General features: G+C 39.8%; 1 protein-coding gene across 2 annotated transcripts in view; it reads right to left on the bottom strand.

The window, feature by feature from the left end:
• The window catches only part of PCMTD2 (protein-L-isoaspartate (D-aspartate) O-methyltransferase domain containing 2), a 347,572-nt gene extending 344,393 nt beyond the window's left edge, over positions 1 to 3,179 (bottom strand). Inside the window, exon 1 of one of the 2 annotated variants that reach the window (XM_044090393.1) lies at positions 3,109 to 3,179. The gene's annotated coding sequence lies outside the window, so the exon portion shown is untranslated. Of the gene's footprint in view, positions 1 to 2,853 lie in introns of both variants that reach the window. The other variant, XM_044090392.1, reaches the window with a different exon arrangement.
• Positions 3,180 to 23,636: the final 20,457 nt, after the last annotated feature.

Below are 23,636 nucleotides of genomic sequence, written 5' to 3'. Positions count from 1 at the left end.
ATAATTTAATTTGTATTAACTAATTTCACTGTTTATCTTCATTACTTCTATGTTTAATGGCCTGGACTGAACTAGAAAATAGTCACATTCGATTGGTGTTCTACCACTGTTAAAAAGCAAAAATAAAATAAAACAAAATAAAGAGTGAACAAAGGTCACATCACACATTTACCATGCAGTCACCCTTTACCATTCGCCACAAAGAAAGTGTACTCTTTGCTAACTTTGTATCACAACTGTCAGAAATGTCTAGTAGCATTTTTTTCTAGGGGGTTCCCAGAGAATGATATATTGGTTTATAAACAAATATATGCTCACACAAACAAATGTCCTCCTAATTTCCCCTTCTAATTCAAAGCAAAATCAAGATACATGGACAAACTGCAGCTCTTGGCCCAATACACACTGCTGCCAATCTACTGAAACACACATAATTATTGCAAAGTGTCAGTACTGACACGGCACATTGCATCATGTGAAGAATTATTTAGCAAGCAGAAGTCAATTTAAATGCTTCTCATGAGGTAATTACTATGCAACACCGTCAACACTACTCCTGTCCTTTCTATAAAGGCTGCTGCAATTTTACAGCAGTATTTTAGAAGGTAATTCCTGGTTAATTAAAAAAAAAAAATGCATGAAATAAAGTAGCCTCTCTTGAAATCAACATGTTTTGTGCGCAATCATGGAAAATACATATACTTACTTTGTGCAGGTATACAAAATCACCACCACAACCTTTTACAGTCACGATCTAGTTAGTAAACCAAGGCTATTACAAACATGCAGCACCAAAAATAAGAACAACAGAAACAGCTACATTTCAGATGTATTTATACACAAGACCTACATAACTGGTTTACTATCACAATCTTAAAATCCATAACCACGTGACCATAATATTGAAAGGTTGAAAATGTTGAAGATTACAGTATCAAATGCCTGGACTTCCCCAGTGCAGGACATATGTCAGCACATCATACCTCTCAACCTCTTAGCACAAAAGATCTGGACAAATCCTGACATAATGGGGGAACAAAGGCCCAAAAATAGGAAAACATTGTAAATTTTGCTCTTATAAACTTAGAAAGTTGCTAAAATAACACAATTTGATTTGTGTTAGCATGCATTTTCTGAAATATATGAAGTCAGAAAATCAAATGCATGTCATTACTTGACTTTAATGACTAGATCATCCAAGTGATTTGTCAAAAGAAAACACATTTAGTATGAGAAACACGCATAAAATATGAGTCAAAAATCTGGGCATTCTGTGAAAATCTGTACAGTTAAGAGGTATGTAGTAAATGTTCCTAGGTTCACACCTCTTCAGCAACCTTGTTAGCACTTGTTTCTGTGTTCACATGGATTGTTTGTTAGGAGAGCAAAATATTTTTTTTTCCAGATATGATGTAAATTGGCTACAAATTAGTTTTCTAGCATTTTGCCCAGGGAAGTATGGAGATGGGATGACTGACTGACAGAGGATAATTTTGGATCCTTAGGAACAGGTCTGAAGGCTGACTTTCAGATTATGGGCATGGTACTGATTGTGAAACTAAGGTTAAATATGTGTTTTTTTTGGGGGGGGAGGGGGGTCTGGGATGCATACAAACAAACATGTACATAGCTTGGACTCATACACTCCCACTGTGCACATCTAATGATAATGTTTTTGGGGAGGGGGGCCAGGGTACACATTCATCTACTGTCAACACTGCTCTACAGAGAATATAACCTGACAAATTTCTGCTCACTTGCACTGCATGCAACAGTACTTTGCTGATGTTGTTTAGGTCAATATCTGTTTATGTGTAGCTTTTCTACTTGTGTCTCAATCGAAATAAGGGGTTATTACCATCCTGTACATCTTTTAGTAAGACAGTATTGGTATTGGAGAGTTTGTCATAACATAAGAAAGAAACGAAAACTGCAAATAACTTGCAAAGTTAAATGGAAAGTGTTTCTTATTTTTCTCTGAAGCATCACAAAACTGTAAACTAATGTCTCAAAAGACCTGGATGTGGTATAAACTACCACAAAACAATAACAGAGACTCTTTAGTTTGTTGCTACAGTGAAATAAGACTTTCATGCAGGCTGGAGATATGGTCTGCAGAGGAGAATGTCAGGTTTCATTAGGGGTGGGCGCTACTTCTGCCAGGCACCTGAGGGGGGGGGTAAAAAAACCCTTGCACAGAATACTTAATTATCAAAACAAAATAAGTTCGCTCACTACATTAAAAATTAATTTGTACTCAATTGCCTGTTTTCTCTACCAATGCCACAACAAGTACTTTTCAGTGAAGGGCAGTATGATTTGTCTTCCTGTTCTCAAATTAATGTAGAACTTAAAGTCAGTGCTGGTGGCAATTCGCTGGCGTAGCGGACATTGTCCTGCAGGTGGCGCTCCTCTTCCCGATTGCAGGACAGACACAAAAACACAACCACGGCGGCTTTCACTACCCCTCCCTCTCAGAAAAAAATGTATACATATTTTATATATGTAAAGTCTCTGTTACCGGGCTGCTTTCAGTAAAAGTAGACAACTTTGTACGAACGGGCCATTTAGACAAAAGCCAAATGACAAAGACTACTCCGCCCTTTAATGTAATCACATCAATCTAGTCTTCATTCCTGACTTGTTTACTGCCAAAGTGGTGTCCACAACAACAGCACACATAAAACACAGACAGTGAATCCAGTAACTTAGCAGTAGGAGTGCATCGACTGGCATCACAAATCGGTGCAGACTGCATGCAGGACACTAAGGTTGTGCAATATTAACGTTAGGAGGAGAAGTCAAACAACACGACGTCACATTCGAGCAAGAAATGCAAGCCATTATAGTTACCGTCTTCCGTGCAATTCCAGTTGCTGTTTTTGGCTCGGTTCTGCTTCTGACTGAGACCAGCAGTGCTGACGGTCCAGCAGCAGGCCCTGGGCTGGACTTCTGCTTAAGCTACTGAGATAAGCTGGGGCTCGTAGGGACAGGGGGGGCAGCTAGCTCACCGCGCACTGGGGGTTCTTCACACTTAACTGGGCTATCTGGCCAAGTCACTGGACTACACAGTGGGTGACCCAACAAACAGCTAATGTAAACACTAACCTCACCAATGCAAATCCTCGGAACCTCAACGGTGTAAACACTGAAACAGCTGACCGTGACGTCACCGCATCTCCAGGGCCAGCCTCCCGATGGGCGTGAATAACTGCTAGCCATTGGTGGCGGCCCAAACGGGAGAGGGCGGGGCTAGCTCTAACACGAGAACGAGGAAGTGTCTGTTTACATAACAGAAGGTCCGAACATTTAAAGTGTGAGGGAAAGTGGGGTATAAGTCACGCGCAGGGGTAAATAACCGAAGGGGTCAGTCACGTCCCCAAAATAGCAGACTACGTAAAAATACAAAGACTTGCCCTAGACACGGCAACCTGCGAGATCCACTAATGTAACGTTTACGGTTCGAGAGAGGTTTACATTTCCAGTGATTCCGTTAGCTTGTTTACATTTACTTGCAGGGATTGTACAAACCTTCACTACAACCAAGAGCCCAAAATTGCTGTGTCTCCTCAGGGATTTGACTTGCATTCTATTACACCACCTAGATTGTTTTACCTTGATTTGTGTAATGTCTGCGGAAATGTAAGACTCAAGCACAGTGAAACCCGTTCACAACTTGGTCGTTGGCGTTAAAAACGTTTGCATTATGTTACCTCTCACACGTCACTGCTTTTGCCCCAAATTTTAGTTCTTTCTCTCTTAATCCCTTCTACACCTGGTGAATTTTGGAGTTCAGGTGGAGAATTGCAATTAATAAATAATGATAATAATTAGAGTTATTTATTTTACTTCAGAAAATGTATTTATTTGTTTGTTTGTCTTTGTAAACCGGGAAAGTCCGACTGGCTACAGCCCATTTTCACAGGAGGCCCGGGGTAGAAAAGCTGCATCACAGTTCATTTATATTAGCAAGTGAATTTCAGACACTTCTAAAAAAAATTATCTGAAAAAAATAATTACAATACATTTCCAATGTAGAAGGGAAAGCGCTTACATTTCAATACAAAAAGGTTTGTAAAAACGTCAGTATATGTAATGAAATACGTTATAAACGTATCCTTCAGGGGTTATACTAGTATTGTATGGGTTTTAAAGAGTTTAAGAGATATAAACTTATACAGGAAGCAGTATATTAGCACTTCATATGTTAGGAGTCGCCACAGCGGAACTCCGGTCCGCTAATGATTGGCAGTAAATTTTGACAAACGCCGAGGTGGTAGTTCGACGTTCAATCTCCAACGAAGTCACGCTTATTTACGTATGTCTTTCGTAACCGCGGGGAGAACATGCAGACGGCTCTCCAGCCGAGAATCGAACGGGAGAACCTCTTAGTATGAGGCAACAATGTTACCGCTGCACTACCGCGGTATTAGTATTTTTTTTAAGTAATTTATAAAATTATGCATGAGGGTAGATATTAGTATTGCACAGGTATGTAAAGAGTCCAAGATATATAATGAAGTGAGTTATAAAGTTATACATTAGGTGAGATATTAGTATTTTACAGGTTTTAATGAGTTCAAGAGATATACTGAAATAAGTTATAACATTATGTAGGAGATGAGATATTAGTATTGCATCTGAGAATAGTGGTAATAGCATATGAGTTAGAGAACAGGGTATAGGAATAGTTCAAGGATGCCGGTCCCAAATTGATGTAGCTGGAAGGTTTATAATATAGGTATAGAGGGAGTGCATGTGAGGGGCAGAGGAGTAGATGGGGGCAGTTACAAAAAGAGAAAGATGAGAAGTGGTGTTTAAGAGGGGTGAAGAGGAGTGTATTGATTCAACTGCAGGAGGGAAAGTTGGGCTGTAATGATTCAAGTAGAGGAAATTAGCAATTAGTAATAAGTTTGTGCTTCACTAGAGGTCTGAATCTGGTGATGGACGAGCTTGACCAGGACTGGGTAAGGTATTGTTATAGCTTGGGAGTTTGTTAGTCATTTCTACTTGTGTACGGATGGTGATCCAGAGACTGGAGATGTAACAGGAGTATAATGAGTCACCTGATGAATTATTTGCTTTACTAGTGCTTAGCAGAAATTTATCAGCAGAATGTAGGTTTTGTGTGTGTGTAGGGCAGTAGTATATTTTTTTAATGCAGGTCATTTTTTAGGATAGTATTTACAGTTTGTATGTCACAACTAGCTGAGAGTATGTTAAGCAGTTATTAAGCCCTAGCCGGTTTAGTTGTTTTAAAGCTTGGCAGTGATATTTACTTTGTTGAAACAGGAGACTTGTTTGAATTTTAGTGTAGAGCTTAAGCTTGTAAGGATAGGTGAGACATAAGAGAATCGGAAGCAAATAGAATGAGGCTAGGGCTTTTCCTGCTGGGTCTACAAGGTACTGTTTTGACTTGTAAAGGGAGCCAAATTTCTGGTGCATGTTTTTAATTGTTTGAAGAATATGTTGATCAAATTTAAGATTGTCATCTATTACAATGCCCAGCAATATAGTATGTAGTACTACCTCAGTTTTCATATTATTTGTAGATGTAACCAAGAAAGATTGTTTTTGATGGTGATACTGTTTTGGGGTGAAGAGCTTCAGTTTTGTTTTATTGGGATTAAGGAACATGTTTGAATTTTTTAGCCAGGTTTCAACTGAAGAGAAATTTGAATGATTTCTTGGAGTTTGGATATTGTGGAGACTGTACATATTAAAGTTGAATCATCATTGTATTGTACTATATTTGCTTGGTCCATGGCAGTGTGACAGCCTGTTTATAAACATATTGAAGAGAAGGGGTCCTAGTATAGAGCCACCACTGGTAACTGGGTGAGAAGAAGAGAGGTCCTTGTGTCATGTGACTGATTGTTACCTTCTCCAGATAGATCACCAAGGAACCATTTAAGGTAGGATTGATGAGACCTATAGAAGAGAGCCAGTAAGTAACTGTTGTTGTGATACAGTGTCAAAAACTTTGGATAAGTCTAGAAGCATAGTTGTCACCTGGTTACCAGTGTTCCTAGCTTGGTTTATTGTGTTGGTGATAGGGTTACCACCTGTCCCACTTTGCGAGGGACAGTCCCTCTTTGGGCAGTTGTGTCCTGACAAAAAATTTAAAAAATGGCAAATGTCCTGAGATTTTAGGACAAAATTATTTCCTATATTTTATGTAATAGTTGCATTAAACAGTTATTCTGTATCTAAAATACCTAAATATTATAAGAAACAGAACAAGAAACTAAAATGCTACAAGAATAAGCTTTTATTTAGGCAAAAAAGTTAAATTCTATCCATTGTACTGACTGTGGGTATGTGTCGGCCTGTAAAATCTGATGTTTGTCCCGAAAATGTCCCACTTTGGCCATTTGAAAAGGTGGCAACCCTGGTTGGTGAAGCAGTGGCGGCTGGTGACTTCAAATCAAAGGGGGGCTACAGGAGACAGCTGAATGGGTGGGGTCAATGGGAAGGGGTGCGGCCAACCAGAAAGGGGAGGAGCTATGCTCAAAACCACAAAAACTAAATATACTGCCCTGGGTACCATACAGTCATTATGAGAGTCCAATCAAGACAAAATGAAGTGTAGAAGAATAAAAATATTTCAATGCATTGGCTGCATGACAGCTTAATATCTAGATGGAAACAAAAAAGGTTGTGAGGCATGAAAAAATAAATTACTTTTTTAAATACATTAATGGAATGCCAGTCAAAATCAAGTATAAGAAAAACAAGCAGCACTCAACTCAAACCACTTCTTGCACTGCAGTTCTAATTATAATTTATATTCAGCTTTATTAAAGTACCAAGTAACATGCTGAAAGTAGAAATCTCTGATGCCCCCACTTGTAAAAATGTTCCTTATCCAAAAAAAGACCTGCTGCCTGACATCTGCTTGTTTCATGGGGAGAGGCACAGCAAAATAATGGGTATAGTTCCCCATACTAAAGGGGTGGCGTAAGCCACAAAACGATGGGCTAGGCTTGTAAATGCCCTCGGGCAGATAGCCTAGTATGAACCTATGAACCTATGAACCTAAGTAAAAAATGAAAAGCAAACAAGAAATAAGCTCAAGATACATTGCTTAAAATGATTACTGTACAGGTTATGGACCACATGATTGGCATTCTGTTTACGGGTAAAGCCTGCAGAGATGACTGGAAGTTTCCAAGTGTAATGAGACTCTTAAAATAATGTAATCCTGTTCTTTATTACAAATACTGGCATATGCATTTAAATACCCAAGGCTTATACATTATCTAGTTAAGTATTCTCTACATGGCAACAGAAAGGCTTTCAATGTTGGCAATTCTTTAACAGTATGCTTATTAAAGCTTACTTGCATCTTGCAATCTCAGCCAAGCTTACCTGATGGTCATTAAAGTATTGCTACTTAAACACAGAGCAACAGGCACTTTGAGTAATAAGCATAAATCAACAGTACAAAAAATATGACAGAAACCAGACCATTCTGTAAAAATCAAGGACAGATGAAAAGCCACTCTAGTACTTGTGTCTACCTTGGATGGGGGGATACTCTGCACATTTACACTGCATAACTACTCCTTGCCTTGCTTCGACACATCCAGAGTCACTACATGGGGGAGTGGGGTGCAACAAGTATGTCACAGTTTGAAATGCCTCTGGCTGACTTGTGATGGCCCTGACACATTTGTCATACCTCTCAACCTCAGAGCAAGAAATCTGGACAAAGTCATACAAAGAAATGGGACAAAGGCCCAAAAATAAGGACAATTTTTAAAATATTGCTCTTATAAACTTAGAAAGATAATAGAGGTCTTGCATTAGCATGAATTTTCTGAAGGGTATGAAATCTGAAACTGAAATGTCTGTCATTATTTTCTAACTTCAGTCTTTAATGATTTGTCACTAATTTGCCAAAAAAACACAATTTTATGAAAAATGGACCAAAAATGTGATGTAAAAATATAAAATAGCAACACAATACAGCTGGGAACCTGTCAAAGAAGGGACACTTTAATATTAGTACCACTAACTTGAGCGGATGACAAAATAAAATAGTCTACATGCATTTCTGAAATAAAAGTAATCTAATGGATTATTACAGTTATTTCTTAATTATAAACCCTCCATGTTTTCTTCCAAAATCGCTATTTTGCGGAGGGATTATTAGGGGAAGAGCAACATTTTGAGCCAAAATCAGGGACAGTTGAGAAGTTTGGCTATGCCTAACTCTATAAAGCAATTTATTTGCATGTACCTCTCAACCTGTTAATGCAATAAATCTGGACAAGGCCAAATATATTGGGGGAAGATATAAACAGCACTAAAAATTGCTCTTGTATAAACTGAGACAGTTGATAGAACAGGTCTTACTTTAGCATGCATTTTTCTGAAGGTTATGAAGTCGGAAACTCAGCGTGTCATTAGTGACTCAATTCCTAAATGATTTGGCAAAAAAACACAAATTTTATAAGGAACAAACCAAAAATAAGAAGCAAAAAAATCTATTCATTCTTTGAAAATCTGGACAGTTGGGAGGTATGGTTCAGCTGGGACTGCCTAAGTTTGCCGCCCTTCCCCCTCACAAAACCATGGTCGAATGGAGCCTCCCCCTGCAGCCATTCCAATGATCCATTACTTGGCTGTTTCACTCCATTTACCATAAACACTAATGTGCATACTGATTTACTTCTATGATGATTTGAACTTCATTTGAAAGTTTTATTTTGCATTTTACAGCACAAACACTAAGACATCTGCTAAACAAACTTGGCATTAAAACTTCTCTGCCATTGAAACTCACATTCATTGAAACAACATTGAAACCCACATTCAAAGAAAATACACCCGTGGCAGATAAAGATTAATTCTGGGCTGCTTTCAAATCATAGGCCCCTTGCATATGAAACATACATGTGCTCTTTGATACACCTTCCAATTGCTTTGAACATTTTTCCAGTAAACAATGAAACAAAACGCATGCACCAATGACAAACCTGCCCAATTCAGAACATTTCCATCATAAAAGTCTACACAAACTTCTACAGTCCACTATTATCAGTAAATATGCACAATTCTACAGTCCACCATTATCAGTAAATATGCACAATCTCTGAAGTAGTAAAATAGTCATATAAATAATTCCACGTTAAATAAATCTGTAATGAAGAGGTTGCTGCTAATCACCTTTATATTTCATGGTTTCATCGAAAAATAAAGTGTCTGATGCCCCTGAGGAATAAGTTGCCTAAATTACATTAAAAATAAGCTAGTAATATTGCAATAGGAAATGGATGGCAAACTGATAACAGGATCATAGTTAGTATCTTAACTTTCAGTACGGCAGCATTCACCCCTTATGGGAGTAGAACCAACAACCTTCTGCATCAAAAGCAAGTACACAACCTGTTGTGCTATTAGCAATGTCAGCTGACTTAATATAATCAGCACTAAACGTCTCTTTCCCTGCAGCTCTCAGCTCCTTGTAAAATCTACTCAATACTCAACTGCATCTCAACTTCGCAGCACAAGAAATCTGGAAAAAGCCAAATTTATTGGGGTGGGTCAAAAGGGCAAACACCAGGGACACATTAAACATTGCTTGTATAATCTTGGAAAGCTGCTAGAATAAAATGCTGTGTTACCACCATACATTTTACTGCTAAGGTCCCTGTGCAAAAGAGTCAGAACAACATACCACTATGCCAAATCACCTGCTTTGTGAAAGAAAAATGTGTGTTACCACTGTACATTTTACTGCCAAGGTCCCTGTGCAAAACAGTCAAGAGCAACATACCACTACGCCAAATCAGCTGCTTTGTGAAAGAGAGGAAGACTGAAACTTAAATGGCTATCATTTAATGAAATCAGTTCTCACCATAGCTGTCAACCTCTTAGCACAAAATACCTGGACAAACCCAGTAATGAGGGAATACAGCCCTCAAACATATTCAGTGAATTCAGTTCTTGCCATAGCTGTCAACCTTAGCACAAAAAACCTGGACAAAGCCAATAACAGGGTATTACAGTCCCAAAAATAAGGACAAATTTCAAAGCCAATAACAGGTTATTACAGTCCCAAAAACAAGGAGAAATTTCAAATAGTCATCTTATAAACTTAAAAAATTGCTATAATAAAAGGTTGTGTTACTATATATTTATTGCTAGAATAAAAATTGTTTTACTATGTATTTCCTGAAGAATATGAAGTCTGAAATTCAAATGCCTGTCAATTTTACTTCTGACAGAACAAAAATTTTCAGCAGAGGCCCAGGGAGAAATACTATAGACACATGTCTTTGTAAAATGGCAGGACACCAGAGCAAATCCACACAAACACAGGGATAAGATGCAGACTCCACACAGAAGGCACCCCAGCCAAGAATCAAACCAGAAAACCTATAGCTGTAAGGCAACAATACTGGCAATGCACCATCAGATATGTAAGGAATTAAACATTCAGAAACCTGAAGTCTGAAATTCAAATGCCTGTCAATTTTATATAACATTTGTTAATCAGGACAGTCTGACTTGGAACAAATAAACAATTTTCAGCAGAGGCCCAGGAAGAAATAATGCAGACATGTCTTTGTAACATGGGAGGACACAAAAGCAAACCCACACAAACACAGGGAGAAGATACAGACCCCCACAAAGAAGGCACCCCAACCAAGAATCAAACCTGAGAATCTGCAGCTGTGAGGCAACAACACTACCACTACACCATCAAATATCAAGCATTGCAATATTTACAAACCACAGATATTATGAGGAACAAATCAGCTCAAATATGAGTCAAAAATCTGCATTTTTTTTTACAAATGGTGATGGATAGGGAATTCATGTCTTTAACACCTGCATACAAGGTACAGGGTTCAAGCCTGAGGTATTCCCTACCACCATGAGTCTAACCACCAGTATATTGCACCTGGGGCATTTACACACCCACACACACCATATTTCCTATGAAATGCATCTTCCCCCGATGAGACTGCAGCTGAAAACCCGTGCAAATCTGACCCTGCCTGTGGGCTGCAGTCCAATAGCATGGGCCGCCCCTGTCAGGTGAAGTGAAGGAGAGCAGTGGCTATGCTGAGGTTTGAAAAGACGCTATGTTTCAGAAAGCATTTCAATTTAGGTGGTGTATAAGCTGAGTGTGAATGCATATTGATTCACATTTTCGTATTATGTTAATGTCTGAAGTTAATAGTTCTAATATTGAAAAGTGTCCCTGACTGTCCCTGATTTTGTTGAGATTTGGCCATGATTTGTTGAGATTTGGCCATGATTTGTTGAGATTTGTCCATGATTTGGTGGATAGATGTCTGTTAGGCAAGTTGTATCACCCACGTAGTAACACTAACAGAGAAAATGGTCAGTATTGGCCCACTGGAGACTACCCACAGGTGTACAACCTTTGTCACTATAGGCAGAGGGTCTCATTGCATGTCAAAGTCCAGTACTGACCAGAAAGGTGCAGTCTATAAGAGTGTAATTGTGTTTCAAAATGAGTTACCTAGTTTCAAAAAGTATATCCATATTTTTGTTATGTTTTAATTGAAAATGTTTTTCCTGCCATAATTATGTCACCATTTTCATGTGTCATCTTTCTTCAACAACTACAAAATCTTAATAGTGGAGTGCAGTACACTGCTATTATTAGCAATTGCAGCCATGTGCCACTTGTAATGCTTACAGTGTTAATCTTCTCACGTTTCCTTGCTCATCGGGTTGCTACTGGTGAGGGATGAACAGGGTTTTCAACTCAAAGTTGTTGTTGGGTTTACCATCTGGTTTTGTGTATCATTCCAGTTACTGTCACAGAAGATAAGACCAGGATTAATTAGAAGACTGATAGAAAAGTACTTTGTTTTCTTTTGCCTGTCTTGCTAACGTGGGGCATATGATTGGTGGATAAAAAGTAACTGTGGAATAGTCTACTTCTGGCTGGATTAAAACACTAGCAATCATGAAAAATAAAATAAAATTGAATAAATTAAATGGATGCTAGGTTGAGGTAGCTTCTGATCACTCAGATGTGTGACAGAATGTTAACCAATTCAACTAAATGGCCTAAAAAGCCTTGCTGTAGTTATAGACAGGAGCAGAATAATCCCTGGAAAATGAAACATGAGGTGCGCGTGTTTCTGTGTGTGTTTCTGTGTGCTTGTGTCTGTGCACGTGCTTTTGTGTGTGCATGTCTGTGCATGTGCATGTCTGTGCATGTGTGTGTGTGTGTGTGTGTGTGTGTGTGTGTGTGTGTGTGTGTGTGTGTGTGCATGTGCACCTGTGTCTGTGCATGCACCGCATATGTGCTCGTGAATGGACATGCGTATGTGTCTCTGCATATATGTATGTATGTGTTCTAAGTGACTGGAGGTAGAGGTGGATTTAACAATGATTCACTTGGCTTAAAGTGAAAAAAAGTAAAAGAAACAGGCTGACTTGTAAATGTACTGCATTGTTTCAGAATTTTAGAGTCAAATACAAAATGGAGGAGGGGAGGAAAAAGAAATTTAAAGCCACAAAATGGTCAGACTGCATTGTGAGGAGTTTTGGGGGGGAAGTGTATTATAGAAAGCTGAAAAAGTGTAGAGTTTGCATGTTCTGCCTAATGGCTCAAATGACTGAGACTCTGGCAGGGAAGGATAGGTGTGCCCATCTTGGTGGGATAGAATGGAGGGGTGTTTTTCTGGAGTGCACTAAGCCATTTGAGTTCCTTGGTGGAGACTGGAGAACCAACCTCAAAGTGCTGATGAGGGTGGTTGGGTCGACCTAAGTGTTGACAAGGGTGGTGGGTCATTCTGAGTGCTGCCAAGGGTGGTTGGGTTATCCTCACTACTGATGAGGGTAAATTGGTCATCCTGAGTGCTGATGAGGGTGGTTGGGTCATCCTGCTGATATTTGCCCCTTTTGGAAGTGAAAGGCAGTTCAGTGTTGTATGTCCATTGCACTTCTGGCCCTAGGGAAGATTGCTAGGCATGCAAAAGGGTTGGGATTAGGAAAATAGAAAATACCCCACAGCAGCGGTATGCTGCTGTCCTGGGACACCTCACTCTCCTTGCTAGCCCGAAATCTAATCAAGAGCAAGTTGGTGTGAGGTCAACAGTGGTAGCTAGACCCAGGAAATGAGGACAGGTTCAGCTGGGGATGTGTAGTATGAAAAAAGAGCAGCAAAAAAAAGTGTGTGTGGTGTGCTATGTGTGTCTGTACATTATTTTTACTGTTGCTCGTGTGGCCTGGGACATGGCTGGACAGGACCTGTATGCATTAGTCCACTTACTGAGTATAACAACTAATTAAATAAAGTAAACAAACTTTCAGAAATAATTATGACTGGGCTAGTCTTGTGAGCAGTTCTGCCCTTATGGAGTAGCCCGAGATGATTATAATGATTGATAATTATTGTTTTTGTTATTGTTGAGCTTTTTGAGGAATTTCAACAGTTTTATGCAGTTTTGAAAAAACACTGACTGTAAAAGTGGATGATGGTAAATGGGTCAAGGGAGTCCAGCAGTTAAGATCAGGCTCAGAAGGTGATTGCCAGCCCTTGAGGGAAGAATAGGGTAACATAAGATGAGTATGTACAATGGACATTTTATTCTCCTTCTAGCCCCCCCCCCAACACACACACTAAATCTTCTTATAAACATTAAGCTACAATTCCTGGCATCCGAGGATATTGGACATAGGAGCTGAGAAGTGGGAATTGTGATGTGCCAGAAGTGTTCATATTTCAGATAAGCTTACTTTAGAATGGCATGGAGTGCTTGTTGTTGTCTCCAGTACCTCCCAAAGACAGTGGTGTGTGTGAATTACTTAATTTACAAAGATGGGGGGGGGGGTGTTATTTATTTTTTTTAATTTGTTAGCTAAGGAAGAACATCAATCCTCCTGGACCATTTCAGGCTCAGACTTGGGGAAATTTAACCAAATGAACAGTAAACTTTAATATCAGTGTAACTTTGGTAATGTAAGCGGGAGCACAAAGAGAAGTTTGTCAGTATGGTATGGTAGCATCAACCAGCATGGTCATAAGTCAATGCAAGACAACAATTCAGTCAGAAAAAACGTCAGGCAAAGTACCTGTACCTTTTCATAACATCATATAGTATAACAGTTCCATTGAGAAAATACTACATAATTAGCAAAGTATTTACATAGTATTTACAAAGTATTTACATAGCATTTACAAAGTATTTACAAAGTATTTACATAGTATTTACAAAGTATTTACATAGTATTTACATAGTATTTACAAAGTATTTACATAGTATTTACACAGTATACAAATGTTGGGTACGGAAGATGGAAAGTAAGGTATGAGTTAAACGAGGACAAGAAAAAAAAAATAAGAAGGGGGGGGGGGATAGAGACAGGAAGAAGAGTACAGAAGTTCCTTTAACAGTAGCAATTTCCTACCCAGGTTCAGGAGGTCCAGGCAGTATAACAGGGTGAAGCACTTTGTGGATACAGGGCCCTAGTGATCCATCAAACACACCCTTTATCGAGTGCCTGAGTTAAGCAGACCCTAGAAGAGGAAATGCAGGAGGTGTTGGGGGGGGGGGGTAGATAATCCAGAAGTCCAACATTCTACTTCTGTTTTAATATGGTTTATGACAAATATAAGCTAACACATACATGTACTAAACATTTTTAATATATAATAACAGTATGTATTCTTGATACTTAATGACATGAACTTAAATTCAGGAGACCAGAGGATTGAGGGGGACTGGGATAGGACATGTGGAGGTCATCGGGGGACCTGACGATAATTGTTCAAACTGGATCTCACAATTGCTAAGGCTGGCACTGGGTCAGGTTATGACAATTGCTAAGGCTGGCCCTGGGTGAGGGTATGACAGTTGCTAAGGCTGGCCCTGGGTGAGGGTATGATAGGACATGGCATACTAAAATAAAAGCTTGGTGTTTAAACAAGACTGAACTGCCCCTTTGCTGCATGGCACCAGTTGGAGAACTCTAATCCCACACAGTTGCACTGACTACAAGTGACAGACATCCCTAGGCTTGTACATCTCCTGCAATAGTCAGTGCATTTGGGATCTCCACAAATATGTTAACATCAGTTGTTACTCTCAGCTTCCCACTTGGTTACCCGGGCAACATTCAAGTACCTTCTCCAGTCTGACGGCCACCACAGTCCATTTAATCCTTTATTCATCTTGTCAGTGATTTCAGCTTATATTTGTTTGTCTGGTAGATGCTGCAGAGGGTTATGCCTGTGAGCTATGGTCTGTGATACAGGGGTTTGATTCCCCTCAGCCTTCATTTGCCTACTGTGTGACTTTGAGCAAAGTCACTTAACCAGACATTGCTCCTGGGTCACCTTGAAAAGAGACTGTGCTTCCCGTGGGCCTACTTATTTAATAAGTTATTATTAGTAGTAATAGTAGTAGAAGTATTTTTATCCTCCAATTAGCAAATGATGTCCTCTTATTCCCTTCCTTTTAATAATCACTTTCTGTATCCTGCCTCTACACAGCTTGTCAAAGACTAGCTCCATCTGTATCTTCCTATCTGACCCATGGCCAGTGCCCCTGACTTGCTCTCACCCATTCATATCCAAAGTAGTCTACTTACTTGACTCACAACCTGTACTGATAAGATGCTTCTTATTCCATGTATACAGTGGTCAACAGTACTGCCCCTACTCAGTGTCCTACACGATGAGAAGTGAGCAGATCATCCACCAGTTTTGATCTTTGTGCTAAATGGCCTTCTCAACCTTGGAATGCTAAGTAGGACCCCAACATTATGCCATTTGTATGGTAACAAAAAAGACTGTTTTTGTGAAGAATTGGACTTCGTTAGTAAAGTGTGAGATGAATGGTTCAAAATAACATGCTGGACAACTTGCACAGTTCTGTACCTGTCTAGATCTTGCAAGCTTTTGTCTCAAAGAATGCTCCCATCCACCACCATGCTGTTGCATTGTAGATCAATTCTGTGCAGTGTCAAAACTTCCTACAGTGTTTGTCACAACTTCTTATAGTGTTTCTAAAGTGTAACCCAAATAATCCACTTATGCTGTGCGGATGAGGTTACTAAAAAAGTTAAAACATGCATGTCTACAACTAGTGGGGTTTGGTGTGTTTTTGGCTTGAATGTTCCCATAAAGATTTAAAAAGTAAATGGTCATGGGCATTCAGAAGCTATGTAGCTGAAGCATTGTATGTCCATAATGGTCATATGCATATAGCCCATGGGTCTCCATTACAGGAGGTTTAAGGTATCGTTGTCACCTCACAGTAAGACGCTATCTGGTTCGATTCTCAGTTAAAGCTCTTCTGCGTGGAGACATGCGTGAATAGGCGTACCTTTGTTGAAGGTTGTGCGTCAGGGCTGGTAACTCGGCACGTAAAAATCAACTACCAATCATTAGCGGACCGGAGTTCCGCTGTGGCGACCCCTAACCGGGAAAAGCCAAAAGACACAACAACAACAGTGAAAACTTTATAGCTTGGCCTGATTTTTCTTGCAGTTTTCACTGAATGGTTTGTCTGTGTCTTTTATACCCTTTGGTTTTGATATTATGTGGGATATTTTGCAGTCACATTAACGTTTAGGTGCATCAGCTGGATTTAAAACTCTGTATTTCTATAGTATGCCCTAACACTCTGCTTATGCTGTTCTGATGCAATTACTAAAGGCCAAAATAAGCATGTCTATAGCTAGTGCGGTTTTACTTTTTTGGCCTGAATGTACACAATAAAGACTTAAAAGGTATTTCCACTAGCATTATTACAGCACACCCTTTTACTCAACTAGTCCCATATCACTACCAAACCGTCTTTATTCACCACTATGCACACAGATTACAGCTATCACACTACCAATCCCAAACAACTATCAATAACTTCAAGACCCTAAACAAACTACCCAAACTCTATTTTTACCTCAGAACTCAACTCATTAGTTGTGCTGATATACACCCAAACTCAGGCCCACAAAATCTAGGAGCCCCAACCCTCAACCTTTATGATACCCTACTCCACCGAGACAAATCCACGCTCCTCATTTTAAATTTAAATGTCAGAAGTATACTAAACAAAGTCCAGGACCTCCATGCACTACTCTCCTTTTATCAAACTGAGATAGTCCTACTAACAGAGACTTCGCTTAAACCAGGCAACCACAACAATGAAATCACTCCACCAGGTTACAATATAATTTGTAGCGATAGAATAGGTAAAAACGGGGGTGGGGGTGTCGCTATAGTGTATAAATCTCACCTTATCCTTGAGAAAGTAGACATAACAACCCCAGTCCTTGATAAAGTTGAACTCACTCTAACAAAACTAAAACTTAATGATAGTAAACACATCAGCATCATAGGGTGCTACATCCCTCCAGGCAACAATATCCCCATTACAGAAAAGCTCCTAGAATGGATATCCAACTCCCTCCCCCAGGAAAGCATAGTATTAGGAGACTGTAATACTGACTGGCAAAACTGTTCCAATCATAACCCACTTTCCCATATTAACCTACATGGCCTAACCCAACTCATCACTTCCCCCACAAGAACAGACAAGAGAACCAAACACCAATCCACTCTAGATTTGATACTTGTATCCCACCCATCACTGATATATCTAGCAGGGTGTCTGCCAGACACCCTTAGTGACCACCAAGCCACATTCTTACTCAGATCAAAATCACCACAACTGAACCAAATATCTACGTGCCTAAGTAGAAACAAAAAACACTTTAACCACTCCAACTTTATAAATGACCTAAAAATGTGCAACTGGACCCCGCTAAAAAAACTATCTCTTGATGAAGCTGTACTATATGCCAATGCTACCTTCTTAAACACCCTTAACCATCACAATCCCTCCAGAACAACAAGAATTAAAATTAAACATGCCCCCTGGTTAACCCCAGTCACAAAATCCCTCCTCAAAAAAAGAAACAGGGCCTGGATCAACTACCTCAACAGTAAATCCCAATTGAACAAACAAATATACGTTGAACTATGTAACAAAGCCAAAAAACTCACCAAAACAGACAAAACATCTTACTACCAAAAGGTACAGGATAAGCACAGGAACAACCTACAAATATTTTGGGCAGCAATTAACTCTCTTCTACAACCAGGTAAAACAACTACCCCAACCCCAAAAATAGATAACCAAGAAGACACCCCCACTTAATTTAATAAATACTTTACAGAAACCATCCAGGCCCTTGCAAACAACCAACCCTATAACAACATCCCCACCCCTGCAAATCCACCCCCCACCCCCAAATAACAATTTCCCCAAGTTCAGCTTTCACCCAGAACCAGCCAAATCCATTGAAAAACTACTCCGCAAGCTCAAACCAACATCTCCAGCCACAGATAAATTACCCGCTGAATACCTCCACCTGGCTGCAGAAGCCATATCATATCCTGTCTCCATCCTAATTAACAGATCCATCTCAGAGTGTATAGTACCCAAGCTATGGAAAATACCACATATCATCCCTCTACATAAAGGGGGAACTTCCCTGGAACTCAATAACTACCGCCCTATAGCCATACTACCCCCTTTATCTAAAATTTTAGAGAGGGTAATACACAAGCAACTAATGAAATATCTCCTAGAAAATAATCTAATAGCAACACAACAACATGGCTTTAGACCCTTCCATAGCACCACCACCGAACTAACAGAATTCACCAACATTGTCAGTGCTCACAGAAACAACAGACTCCTTGTATCTGCCACCTTTCTTGACTTGTCCAAAGCATTCTATATGGTTAACCACAATAAACTCCTTCTTTCACTAGCAACTCTAAACCTTACCACCCCTGCCATCTCCTGGTTCAAAAACTACCTAGAGGGAGGAAAACAAGCTGTGGCAAAACCAACTCTCCCCCTCCCTACCAGTCTCCCTAGGAGTACCCCAAGGCTCCATCCTGGGGCCACTTCTTTCTATCCTCTTCACCAATCAGCTCCCAAACAGTATTCCTAAAACCTCAATAGTGCAATATGCAGATGATACCACCATAATATGCACACCCAAATCAACTGACATCCTTCACTCCCTAACACAAGAATGCTTTTCCCTAGCAGAAACTTGGATCACAAACCAAAGGCTCATTCTGAACCCAAGTAAAACAAAGCTAGTACTCTTTAGCTCCCACAGAGCCACACCTCCCACTGATTCTTTCTTCATCTCCTCCTTTAACAAGACCACAATCACCCCCACAAATCATACCAAACTCTTAGGGGTTGAAATAGATAATCACCTTAGATTTCACCTACATATTTCTATAACCATAAAAAAGTACATAAAAAACTTGGCCTACTGTATTGCAATGCAAAATTCATCACTGACCGCTTCAAAACTACAATAGCGAGGACTCACCTACTATCCACCCTTCTTTATGCCTTTTCTGTGCTTATAAATCTCCACAAATCTGACCTAAACAAACTTGATAGTTGTTATAATAAGATAGCCAAATTCACTACAACCTTTCCCATCAGAACATATCACTGTGAATGCCTAAAAAAAACTCAATTGGCTAGAATTACCACTACTACTTCAACTCAATCAACTATCACTAGCCCACAAAATAATACATAACTCTGAAAACATCCCAGCCCTACAAAATCTTTTGCAACCCCATACAACCACCAGGCCCTTAAGGTCTAGCACACAAAACCTCCTCAAAGTAACCAAATATAACAATGAGACTGGTAAGTCTGTCAACAGCCACTGTATAGCAAAAACCTGGAACTCCCTTCCTGCCCACATAACTGACAACCAATCCCCGTCACAGTTCAAGAAACGTGTTAAAGCTCACTTTTTGAATAATCGACTGTGCTCATGTATCCCCCCTGGCTAATGTCTCATTAGAACACTTCACCTAACTTAAGTAACTCTGCTAAGCCAACCAATCATAGTACTGTACCCACCTAGGACTGTTAATCTACTGCTCATCCCATCTCTGCAGAAGTTAGAAAAAACTACCCCAGCAATGCTGTGCTTTCCATAAGCAACTAAAACCAGGCAAAGACATATAGTGAATCAATTTGTTATCCTTCTCAACTATAGCGAGCATCATCTGCTCTCTTGGAGCCTTATTCTACGTCTGTCTACTTTTACTCTGATAGTAAATCTATCACAGGAATCCTAAACTTAGGAATATCTTCTAAAATTTAATATTATATTGTACAGAACGAATGTATCCTATCTGTTAGTTAATATGTATGTCAAAGTCTCTTCTATGGAAGTTGTATGTCAGAAGTCTGTCCTTACTTTTGAAAAAACAATGCTGGGAGCGCTGAAGTGGCTTTGAGGATTCTTCAGCACTCCCAGCATTGTTTTTTCAGAAGTCTGTCCTTAAGTATGTTTTGTAAAAAAGTTGTTCGCTTGGAGCTTTTCTCCCCGGGCCTCCACTGAAAATGGACTTGTAATCCAGTTGGACTCTCCCAGTTAACAAATGTAAAATAAATAACACGCTCTTCCATACAGTTCATTACCAACTGCTGTAGAAATAAACTCCTTTCACCTGTAGCAATGAATAATCACCTCTACACCTCAATGAAATACATTAACCCTACCCCTCATAACATCTATTTAACTCACACACATTCCTACCAACCTGGCTCCATCAATTCTTTACTGTAACTAGCACCTTCCATTGGGTGGCCACGGTGGTGCAGTGGTTAGTGTTGCTGCCTCAAAGCAAGAGGTTCTCCAGTTCGATTCTCTTCTGGGGGTGCTTTCTGTGCAGAGTTTGCATGGTCTCCCTGTGGTCATGTGGGTTTCCTCTGGGTGTTCCAGAGATGTGCAGTAGGTGGATTGGACAGTCTAAATTGGCCCAGGGTGTGAGTATGTGTGTGTGTGCTGCTGGCAACTCAACACGGTAAAACTCCACTGCCAATCATGAGTGGACAGATGATCTGCTGTGGCGACCCCTAACTGGGAAAAAGCCAAATCAAGAACTAGCACCTTCCATTAATACTTCTGCAACACCCTAATAAGCTATCCTCAGACAAATTCCCACACCTTCCTTTTGTCTCAGTATACACAAATCATCTCACAACACCCTGCATTCCAGTCAACCACCTCTTTGACAAACATACTCTCACTAGTTCCTACTATGCATCCATCTCAACCCGCACTTACAAAAGAGTGCCACCCAGTTACACCCTTCACATCTACACTCACTAGTTCACACCTTACATAAACCACTGAAACAGAAAAAAAAGTTGAAAATTTACTCCCATGATTGTACTACTCCTTTACAGAATCATCAAACTTAATCCAGGGTACTCCCCACTTTCATGGTTCCTAATTAATGCACAATGTCTGTGGAATAAAACTGACCAAATCAATGTCCTCATCATCCAGCACAACTCGGACTTAACAGCAATCAAAGAATTGTGGATAAAAAAAGACACCCCCCCACACACACACCTCCCATACCACTCTCCCACCCACACATGCATTACTTATTCCCAAACTATGACGACCACTTAGAAGTCAGCCCAGGACTTCAAAATGGTGGGAGAAGCCTCCTGTTTTCAAATTCCAGCTGAAGATACAGCTTCTAGCTCAGGCTAACCCCAGTACTGACAGCCTACCAAGTTGTCTACTAGTTAGCATGTCACCAAATTTAACAAGTCACCCTACCTGGCTTTAATCAAATTCAAACCCTTATCCATCTACAAATTCAGCACCCTGTTACAAACTATTACACCCCCTAAACAAATACACAGAATGTCCTGCTTATTGAGGACTTTAAGCTTAACGAGCTGAGCCCAATCTGTAATGACATAATTGACCTCCTCACTGTGTATAACCTCCACTAACTTGTACAACATCCTACAGGAACAAATCCAAAAGGTAATAGCCACTCCCTCCAAGCCCTCCTAATCACCGATGGCCCATTACTGGTCTCTGAGCCACCATCTGTCAGCAAATACTGCCACATCAGCTTTCTAATACATTAACCCACCAAAATATCACACTATAATTGATCTCTGTTTTTGAGCTATCTCAGATTCCAGTATATAAAAAGAAAACTCAAATTCACCACCCAAGACTGTTTCAACATTCTAAATGCAACTGAGCCCACATGGCACAATTATTCCCTCACACCCAAAGAAACCTCCCAGATACCTGTTTTATTCTAATTACTTGACTGTACAAAATCAAAAAGAATGGGTTGAATCAGTATTCTTGGAAAGCCAACTCAAGTACAGACAAAAGAAACACACTTGTCCAACTCAGCAACTTCACAAAGCAAGCCATTAGGAGGCATAAAACCTAACTAATGAAATCAACACAACTCCTTAATCAACACACCCAAAAAATATTGGAAAGGGTAAACAGACACACAGTAGAAGCTAAACATCACCTCATAAAACACTAGATATATTTCCCCCTCATAATTCCTTTTGGAATTCAGCAACCTGCCCACAGCACATCCCACCACAAGCATACCCCATCTCCAGAACCTTCCTCATACGTTACCCAAATTTACTTAAAGCATGTTGAAATAAAAGATATATTTGCCAGTTCTCTGGTATCAGATGGCATTCACCCTTGCTTCATCTACTATGGCAAAGATTATATCACAGCAACCCTCCAGCATATATTCACTCTATGCTGAACATAAAACACTATGACAGACATATGAAAACTTGCTTCAATAAACACAGTCCCAGAAGAATCCAATATCACCCAACTCTCACACTATCATCCAATCTCTATCCATCTTACCCTGGAAAAATTTCTTAAAAATGTATTTACATCCAATTAACACAATATATACATATATATGGGTCTACCTGATAACACCGACACGCTAAAACACCGACAACGAAATCACCGACACCACAAAACCGAACGTTCAAAAACACAAAACTTCACATGCCCGACAAACCACAATCCCGACAATCAACAAACAAAACAAATCCCCTGTCCAAAAAGCACACACAAAACACAAGCATACCAAAAACCTTACAAACCTACACTAAACCTTACATACACAACTATCTATGCACTAACCTTAACCCAAACCCTAACCCTAAGGTCCGCCACTATTGCACACTCACCTAACCTGCACCTTAACCCTAACTCACTTAACCCACCCCTAACCCTACAGTCTGTCACTATCGCACACTCACCTGACTCGCGCCCTAATCCTAACTCACTTAATCCTCCCCTAACCCTACAGTCCGTCACTATCACACACTTACCTTAACATGTCGGTGTTCTCAGCATCGGGATTTTCAACTGTCGATTATCTCCGTTGTCGATCTTCCGGTGTCGGTGTTCTTGTCATCGGCGTTGTGGACTTTCAGCGTTATCAGGTAGACCTATATATATATATATATATATATATATATATATATATATATATCTAAAATACATACACACACACATATGTGGATTATTTATTTTATTTTACATTTGTTTACCGGGAACGTCCAACTGGGCATGGATCCCATTTTCAGTGGAGGCCCGGGGAGAAAAGTTCCACAAAGATTAGTACAGCAAGTACAGTAAGTACAATACATGTTAGTAAACAAGTACAGTAAGTACAATACACGTTAGTAAAGTACAGTAAGTACAATACACATGTTAGTAAACAAGTACAGTAAGTACAATACACATGTTAG

This window comes from Protopterus annectens, chromosome 12.part0 (assembly GCF_019279795.1).
Source record: "Protopterus annectens isolate FY-2018-M chromosome 12.part0, PAN1.0, whole genome shotgun sequence".
Taxonomy (NCBI): Eukaryota; Metazoa; Chordata; order Ceratodontiformes; family Protopteridae; genus Protopterus; species Protopterus annectens.
This window is presented reverse-complemented; position numbering and strand designations above follow the sequence as displayed.